Source organism: Scyliorhinus torazame, chromosome 5, assembly GCF_047496885.1.
Source record: "Scyliorhinus torazame isolate Kashiwa2021f chromosome 5, sScyTor2.1, whole genome shotgun sequence".
In the NCBI taxonomy this organism is placed as follows: Eukaryota; Metazoa; Chordata; class Chondrichthyes; order Carcharhiniformes; family Scyliorhinidae; genus Scyliorhinus; species Scyliorhinus torazame.
The window spans coordinates 111,576,540-111,586,536 of record NC_092711.1 but is presented as its reverse complement, the minus strand read 5'-3'; the positions used below and the strand labels follow the sequence as shown (position 1 = coordinate 111,586,536).

At 45.8% G+C, this 9,997-nt stretch overlaps 1 pseudogene; it reads right to left on the bottom strand.

The window, feature by feature from the left end:
- Nucleotides 1–243: 243 nt before the first annotated feature.
- Nucleotides 244–9,966, bottom strand: LOC140417866 (uncharacterized; annotated as a pseudogene).
- Between the last annotated feature and the right edge of the window lie 31 nt (nt 9,967–9,997).

Here is a 9,997-nt window from a genome sequence, read left to right as displayed (position 1 = left end):
TATCACTGTGTGTGTAATCCACACCATGTTTGGGTTTCTGTACAGCTCTCTCCGTGCTCTGTATCACTGTGTGTGTAATCCTCACCATGTTTAGGTTTCTGTACAGCTCTCTCCGTGCTCTGTATCACTGTGTGTGTAATCCACACCATGTTCAGGTTTCTGTCCAGCTCTCTCCGTGCTCTGTGTCACTGTGTGTAATCCTCACCATGTTCAGGTTTTTGCTAGCTCTCTCCGTGCTCTGTATCACTGTGCTGTGTGCCGGCTCAATGCAGCGTAATACACAGCGGAGTCGCTCAGTTGAAGTTCAGAGATGTTTCACCGGCTGATTTTCTTGGCAGTATCGACAGAAGCAGAAATTCTTCCCCCGGCAGCGGTTTCTTTATTCTCCTCCCCTGAAGTGTGTCTCTGAAGCAGGTATTCCAGAGCCTGTCCTGGGGACTGGCGGTACCAGTGTGCTGTGTACTGACAGAACCCTGAATATTCCCAGTTTAAAGTAACTGTGTCACCGGCAGCAGAGGTTTGGAAAGGCGTGGTCTTGGACACCAGGGAATTGGAATCTGCAGGATAAAAATAAACATTATTTGTTCGTATATCCGCTGGTTCCCGGGTGTTTGTGAAGTGCATCCCACTGGTGTCTTTGTCTGAATTTGCAGCCGGTTCGAACAGTTTATGCTTTTTCGAAAAATAAAATATGTTCAAATGGTTAATAAGTGATATTTTATTTTACACACGATTTCTTCCGATCTGGAATGCAATGGCAGACAGCGTGTCGGGATCACATTTAGGAGTAACTTTCAAACTGAAAATCAACCTGTGCTGGACCTGTAAAAAATGCAGAGCAACCTTGAAATTTTGGATTAGTTGGAGCAATTTGATTGCATTGAAAGAGGATAAGCATCTACGCAAAGGGCCGAATGTAATCAAAGAACAAAGAACAAAGAAATGTACAGCACAGGAACAGGCCCTTCGGCCCTCCAAGCCCGTGCCGACCATACTGCCCGACTAAACTACAATCTTCTAAACTTCCTGGGTCCGTATCCTTCTATTCCCATCCTATTCATATATTTGTCAAGATGCCCCTTAAATGTCCCTATCGTCCCTGCTTCCACTACCTCCTCCGGTAGCGAGTTCCAGGCACCCACTAACCTCTGCGTAAAAAACTTGCCTCGTACATCTACTCTAAACCTTGCCCCTCTCACCTTAAACCTATGCCCCCTAGTAATTGACCCCTCTACCCTGGGGAAAAGCCTCTGACTATCCACTCTGTCTATGCCCCTCATAATTTTGTATACCTCTATCGGGTCGCCCCTCAACCTCCTTCGTTCCAGTGAGAACAAACCGAGTTTATTCAATCGCTCCTCATAGCTTATGCCCTCCATACCAGGCAACATTCTGGTAAATCTCTTCTGCACCCTCTCTAAAGCCTCCACATCCTTCTGGTAGTGTGGCGACCAGAATTGAACACTATACTCCAAGTGTGGCCTAACTAAGGTTCTATACAGCTGCAACATGACTTGCCAATTCTTATACTCAATGCCCCGGCCAATGAAGGCAAGCATGCCGTATGCCTTCTTGACTACCTTCTCCACCTGTGTTGCCCCTTTCAATGACCTGTGGACCTGTACTCCTAGATCTCTTTGACTTTCAATACTCTTGAGGGTTCTACCATTCACTGTATATTCCCTACCTGCATTAGCCCTTCCAAAATGTATTACCTCACATTTGTCCGGATTAAACTCCATCTGCCATCTCTCCGCCCAAGTCTCCAGACAATCTAAATCCTGCTGTATCCTCAGACAGTCCTCATCGCTATCCGCAATTCCACCAACCTTTGTGTCGTCTGCAAACTTACTAATCAGACCAGTTACATTTTCCTCCAAATCATTTATATATACTACAAAGAGCAAAGGTCCCAGCACTGATCCCTGTGGAACACCACTGGTCACAGCCCTCCAATTAGAAAAGCATCCCTCCATTGCTACCCTCTGCCTTCTATGGCCTAGCCAGTTCTGTATCCACCTTGCCAGTTCACCCCTGATCCCGTGTGACTTCACCTTTTGTACTAGTCTACCATGAGGGACCTTGTCAAAGGCCTTACTGAAGTCCATATAGACAACATCTACTGCCCTACCTGCATCAATCATCTGAGTGACCTCCTCGAAAAACTCTATCAAGTTAGTGAGACACGACCTCCCCTTCACAAAACCGTGCTGCCTCTCACTAATACGTCCATTTGCTTCCAAATGGGAGTAGATCCTGTCTCGAAGAATTCTCTCCAGTAATTTCCCTACCACTGAAGTAAGGCTCACCGGCCTGTAGTTCCCGGGATTATCCTTGCTACCCTTCTTAAACAGAGGAACAACATTGGCTATTCTCCAGTCCTCCGGGACATCCCCTGAAGACAGCGAGGATCCAAAGATTTCTGTCAAGGCCTCAGCAATTTCCTCTCCAGCCTCCTTCAGTATTCTGGGGTAGATCCCATAAGGCCCTTGGGACTTATCTACCTTAATATTTTTTAAGACACCCAACACCTCGTCTTTTTGGATCACAATGAGACCCAGGCTATCTACACCCCCTTCTCCAGACTCAACATCTACCAATTCCTTCTCTTTGGTGAATACTGATGCAAAGTATTCATTTAGTATCTCGCCCATTTCCTCTGGCTCCACACATAGATTCCCTTGCCTATCCTTCAGTGGGCCAACCCTTTCCCTGGCTACCCTCTTGCTTTTTATGTACGTGTAAAAAGCCTTGGGATTTTCCTTAACCCTATTTGCCAATGACTTTTCGTGACCCCTTCTAGCCCTCCTGACTCCTTGCTTAAGTTCCTTCCTACTTTCCTTATATGCCACACAGGCTTCGTCTGTTCCCAGCCCTTTAGCCCTGACAAATGCCTCCTTTTTCTTTTTGACGAGGCCTACAATATCACTCGTCATCCAAGGTTCCCGAAAATTGCCGTATTTATCTTTCTTCCTCACAGGAACATGCCGGTCCTGTATTCCTTTCAACTGACACTTGAAAGCCTCCCACATGTCAGATGTTGATTTGCCCTCAAACATCCGCCCCCAATCTATGTTCTTCAGTTCCCGCCTAATATTGTTATAATTAGCCTTCCCCCAATTTAGCACATTCATCCTCGGACCACTCTTATCCTTGTCCACCAGTACTTTAAAACTTACTGAATTGTGGTCACTGTTACCGAAATGCTCCCCTACTGAAACATCTACCACCTGGCCGGGCTCATTCCCCAATACCAGGTCCAGTACCGCCCCTTCCCTAGTTGGCCTGTTTACATATTGTTTTAAGAAGCCCTCCTGGATGCTCCTTACAAACTCCGCCCCATCTAAGCCCCTGGCACTAAGTGAGTCCCAGTCAATATTGGGGAAGTTGAAGTCTCCCATCACCACAACCCTGTTGTTTTTACTCTTTTCCAAAATCTGTCTACCTATCTGCTCCTCTATCTCCCGCTGGCTGTTGGGTGGCCTGTAGTATACCCCCAACATTGTGACTGCACCCTTCTTATTCCTGATCTCTACCCATATAGCCTCACTGCCCTCTGAGGTGTCCTCTCGTAGTATAGCTGTGATATTCTCCCGAACAAGTAGCGCAACTCTGCCTCCCCTTTTACATCCCCCTCTATCCCGCCTGAAACATCTAAATCCTGGAACGTTTAGCTGCCAATCCTGCCCTTCCCTCAACCAGGTCTCTGTAATGGCAACAACATCATAGTTCCAAGTAGTAATCCAAGCTCTAAGTTCATCTGCCTTACCCGTAAAAAATATTAAGGTAGATAAGTCCCCAGGGCCTGATGGGATCTACCCCAGAATACTGAAGGAGGCTGGAGAGGAAATTGCTGAGGCCTTGACAGAAATCTTTGGATCCTCGCTGTCTTCAGGGGATGTTCCGGAGGACTGGAGAATAGCCAATGTTGTTCCTCTGTTTAAGAAGGGTAGCAAGGATAATCCCGGGAACTACAGGCCGGTGAGCCTTACTTCAGTGGTAGGGAAATTACTGGAGAGAATTCTTCGAGACAGGATCTACTCCCATTTGGAAGCAATTGGACGTATTAGTGAGAGGCAGCACGGTTTTGTGAAGGGGAGGTCGTGTCTCACTAACTTGATAGAGTTTTTCGAGGAGGTCACTAAGATGATTGATGCAGGTAGGGCAGTAGATGTTGTCTATATGGACTTCAGTAAGGCCTTTGACAAGGTCCCTCATGGTAGACTAGTACAAAAGGTGAAGTCACACGGGATCAGGGGTGAACTGGCAAGGTGGATACAGAACTGGCTAGGCCATAGAAGGCAGAGGGTAGCAATGGAGGGATGCTTTTCTAATTGGAGGGCTGTGACCAGTGGTGTTCCACAGGGATCAGTGTTGGGACCTTTGCTGTTTGTAGTATATATAAATGATTTGGAGGAAAATGTAACTGGTCTGATTAGTAAGTTTGCAGACGACACAAAGGTTGGTGGAATTGCGGATAGCGATGAGGACTGTCTGAGGATACAGCAGGATTTAGATTGTCTGGAGACTTGGGCGGAGAGATGGCAGATGGAGTTTAATCCGGACAAATGTGAGGTAATGCATTTTGGAAGGGCTAATGCAGGTAGGGAATATACAGTGAATGGTAGAACCCTCAAGAGTATTGAAAGTCAAAGAGATCTAGGAGTACAGGTCCACAGGTCATTGAAAGGGGCAACACAGGTGGAGAAGGTAGTCAAGAAGGCATACGGCATGCTTGCCTTCATTGGCCGGGGCATTGAGTATAAGAATTGGCAAGTCATGTTGCAGCTGTACAGAACCTTAGTTAGGCCACACTTGGAGTATAGTGTTCAATTCTGGTCGCCACACTACCAGAAGGATGTGGAGGCTTTAGAGAGGGTGCAGAAGAGATTTACCAGAATGTTGCCTGGTATGGAAGGCATAAGCTTTGAGGAGCGATTGAATAAACTCGGTTTGTTTTCACTGGAACGAAGGAGGTTGAGGGGCGACCTGATAGAGGTATACAAAATTATGAGGGGCATAGACAGAGTGGATAGTCAGAGGCTTTTCCCCAGGGTAGAGGGGTCAATTACTAGGGGGCATAGGTTTAAGGTGAGAGGGGCAAGGTTTAGAGTAGATGTACGAGGCAAGTTTTTTACGCAGAGGGTAGTGGGTGCCTGGAACTCGCTACCGGAGGAGGTAGTGGAAGCAGGGACGATAGGGACATTTAAGGGGCATCTTGACAAATATATGAATAGGATGGGAATAGAAGGATACGGACCCAGGAAGTGTAGAAGATTGTAGTTTAGTCGGGCGGTATGGTCGGCACGGGCATGGAGGGCCGAAGGGCCTGTTCCTGTGCTGTACATTTCTTTGTTCTTTGTTCTTTGTTCTTTGTAATGCTCCTTGCATTAAAACATATGCACTTCAGGCCACCAGACCCGCTGTGTTCAGCAACTTCTCCCCGTCTGCTCTGCCTCAGAGCCACACTGTCCCTATTCCCTAGCTCTCCCTCAATGCTCTCACCTTCTGACCTATTGCTCCCGTGCCCACCCCCCTGCCATACTAGTTTAAACCCTCCCGTGTGACACTAGCAAACCTCGCGGCCAGGATATTTATGCCTCTCTGGTTTAGATGCAACCCGTCCATCTTATACAGGTCACACCTGCCCCGGATGAGCTCCCAGTGGTCCAGATAACGGAAACCCTCCCTCCTACACCAGTTGTTTAGCCACGTGTTTATCTGCTCTATCTTCCTATTTCTAGCCTCACTGGCACGTGGCACAGGGAGTAATCCCGAGATTACAACCCTCGAGGTCCTGTCTTTTAATCCTGCCGCACTCGATTCTATGATGTATATTACATTTTAGTTTTCAGTTTCCTTGGAGAGAGACAAACCGAGGGAAAATGTTACTTTCACAGGCAATCTGTTTCCAAAACGGTTGTCTGATACGAAGCCAACTGTATTGCGTCAATCCGTACAGCGAAATTATTGCGATTCATCAGCACCAATTGGGTCTAACCTAAGTTAAACTTTGATGACCACAAATTTATTGCAGTTCAACATCTCTCCGACGTTTCGATCTGCTTTTCCATCTATTTGTCGGTCTGTCAGCTTTCTTCTATTAGCATCATTTTTCCGTATATCACTTCAATGTGAAATATTTCCGATAAGTTTCATTTTATTTCTACATTTACTTTGTACTTGTTGCCTTTTTTGCAATGGTGCAAACGTGTCCCAAAATCTCTCAGGTGTCGGTTGGATTCAGTGTGTTCAGTTTCCGCGGTGGGTTTTCCTGTTACTCACTGGGAACTGCCTCTTCGGGCTCTCTGACAATAACAATTCTTTCCGTCATGAACTGATTCTCTCCTGGGTCTTTTTTTCCCTAGCTTTTACATTATGCAAAATCGGCAGAGCATAAAGAGGCCATTCACTCCAACTGATTTATATTGTGAGTATTCTGCAGGCAAAGAAAAAAGAATAAAGAACAAGGAACAATACAGAACAGGAACAGACCCTTCGGCCCTCCAAGCCTGTACAAGTCATGATACCAACCTTTGCTAAAACCCTCAGCACTTCCTTGTGCCGTATCCCTCTATATCCATCCTATCTATGTGTTTGCAAAGATGCCTTATGAACGTCATTAATGTATCTGCTTCCACAACCTCCCCTGGCAACGCGTTCCAGGCACTCACCACCCACTGTGTAAAAACCTGCCTCGCACATCTCCTCTAAACGTTACCACACGGACCATAAGCCTATGCCCCTTGCTGACTGACCCCTCCACGCTGGGAAAGCGTGCCTGCCCGTCCACTCTATACATGCCCCTCATAATCTTGTGGACGTCTATCAGGACACCCCACGGCCTACGTCTTTCTAATGAAAAGAGTCCAAGTCTATTCAGCCTCTCCACATAGCTAACACCTTCCAGACAAGGCAACATCCTGGTAAACGTCCTCTGCACCCTCTCCAAAGCCTCCACATCCTGCTGGAAGTGTGGTGACCAACGTTGTGCGCAATATTCCAAGTGCGGCCTTACAAAGTTTCTATACAACTGTAGAATGACTTGCCAGGTGTTATACTCGATGCCCCGACAAATGAAGGCAAGCATTCTGTATGCTTTCTTGACCACCTTGTCCACTTCTGTTGCCACCTTCAAAGATCTGTGGACATGCACGACCAGATCTCTCTGACTTTCTATATTCCGAAGAGTTTTGCCACTTACTGTATATTTCCCCTCTATGTTCAACCTAGCAAAATGCATTACCTCACAGTTGTCCGGATTAAACTCCACCGGCCATTTCTCTGCCCAAGTCGCCAAACTATCTGTGTCCTGCTGCATCTTCTGACAATCCTCAACACTATCTGCCACTCCACCAACCTTGGTGTCATCCGCGAACTTACGAATCAGACTGGCTACATAGTCCTCCAAATTGTTTATGTACACCACAAACAACAGAGGCCCCAGCACTGTGGAACGCCACTAGTCACAACCTTCCATTCAGAAACACCCTTTGCTACCCTTTGCCTTCTGTGACCGAACCAGTTCTGTATCCATCTTGCCACCTCACCTCAGACCATAATCCCAGATGACCAAAGACCGTTTTCCCCTTTGAGGGGGAGAGCTGACTGGTGGTGATTTAACGTGATCACCGCACCTCAGGCGAGGGAAACGTCATTTCGGTCACTGCCACAATCAATGCTTCTTTATTAATAACATCAAAACATCAGTCGGTACGAGAATTGAAACTACGCTGTTGGCCTTGCTCTGTATCACGAGCCAGTTGGCTGTTTAGCTAAACCACCCCCCTGCATAATGCCCTATTTACCTGGATCAGTCAGGAAAATTATTTGCACCACCACCATCTCATTATACTCTTCAAATTATTGGAGATTTATCTCAATTCTCCTCAAGGATCTCTGTCCGCAGAGAATGGTGGCACAACTTGTTCACCTTTTCCTGTGAGATGTATATTGCTGCTGATCTCTTTCCTCAGAAATTTAATAAATTGCAACATAGAATCGAACAAATCGGCAGGGGCTCCCATTTAACTTTGAACCCATCTCGGCCTTTCAGAAATAACCCGCTGATCTCAAGCCTGAACTACGTTTTCCCGTAGTTTCTCTACGTCCCTTGATTCCTTTAGGTTCTATAACTCTATCCAACACTGCCTTGAATATAGTCAACCACGGAGTACTCACCGCTTCTGAGATATGGAATTCAGAAATTCACAACAATGAATTTGACTGAAGAAAATTCTCCTCTTTTCAGTTTTAATATTTGAACCTGTATTCTCAAACTGACCCCGAGTTATACTTCGCAGCCTGAGGAAGAAGCAACCCAGAATCTGTCCCAACAAGCCGCATAAAAATGTTATATTTTCTAAAGAGATCAACTCTCATTCCTCTAAACGTCTGTTTTCGCTTCATACTCTCTTTCGGAGGATAATCCTTTTATCTCTGGAAATAGATGGATGATTATTTCCTCACTTCCTTCAAAGCATGTCGATCCTTTCTCAAGTAGGAGCCCAAATCCTTTACATAGAATTCTAGACTGGGATTCATTTCGGTCACTGCCACAATCAATGCTTCTTTCAATTGTGTTCAATAGGTTCATCAGCTGAGGTGGCGAGTGAGGTGTATATATTGCAAAGGCGAGCAGCTCCTGCATAAATCTTCCTCATAGTTACCAAAGAGACAACTTGCATTTATAGCAGAGTTAACACAATGACAAGCCCATGCAGCTGCTCGTGCCACAGTATTTCCGATGCCTAAGCGGGTGCAAGATGGTGTACCGAGTGGTCTGTTCAAATGTCACACTTTAGACTTTGCAACGGTTTGATAAAACTAAATGGCTTGCGAGGTCATTATTGTATTGGTCATTAAAGAGTAAACTACATTGCTTTGTGTCTGCCGTCCAATACCGAGTAGTTCAGACAAGAACGACATATTTCCTTCCATAAAGAGCGTTACTGAACCAGATGGCTTGCAATAATCGACAATGGTTGCACGCTCACCATACCAAGACTAGCTTTTACTTCTATTTGTTTTATTTATTGAATTTAAATTCCACACGTTGTTGTGCTGAAATCTGAACCCATGTTACCGGAGTATTGGCATGGTTTCTGGATTACTGGTCCAATTACATTATCACTAGTTCTCCACATCCAACCTTTCTCGTCTGTAATACGGTTTGGTTTGGAGTCACTTACCGGGAGTGACCATCACAACCGTTCCGGATCCATCTGCATCACCATCTTTCAAAACGTATCACAGTGACACGGCTCTCAGTCTCACCAGTACAAGAACCGCCTTTGCGTCAACCTGTCGGAAAATCATCACTGGACAGTTTGAATTGCAAAATTATTCAGGAGTTTTAGATAAATAAACAATAATCAATGTTTCAAGCTACCTGTCGGTTCAAAGGATTCTGTGTGAGGCCTTGGGCCCTTATAACATCGCCCCAAGAACATTGCCCGGAGATGTGAGCTTCATATTAACTGAGGACAATCCGAACTGACATAAAAAAAGATTGTTGTCCTCCAGAAAGATAACTGAATGGCGAAAATAAATAAAATCACACTGGAATACAATAATAATAAGACCAACCGGATAATTCACTCTCCGTGCTCTTGAAAATATATTTCAATTGTGGCGGTAATTGCTCAGGGCCCTTCCACGGTGACAGTTCCATCCAACATGTGTGCAGTACCAGTGATGAGCGTTGCAGTAGTAGGTGGCGCTGTCTTCAACTCTCACATCCAGAACTTCCAGCGAAAATGACTGTTTTGCTTTTTGAGTCCTGACAACAAATCTCCCTCCACTCCAGATCGGCGTCCAACATGTCCCGGTCCGAGATTGTCGAAAGAAATTCCCAATTTGAAAAAAGCCCGATAACCAGCATTGAAAACACAGTTTATGGTGAGAGACTGGCACTCCTCCCTGGTCACCACTACCGGGCTCTGTGTCACTGACTGACTCAGGCATCCTGGAAATTAAACAGAGACAGTTTAATGGC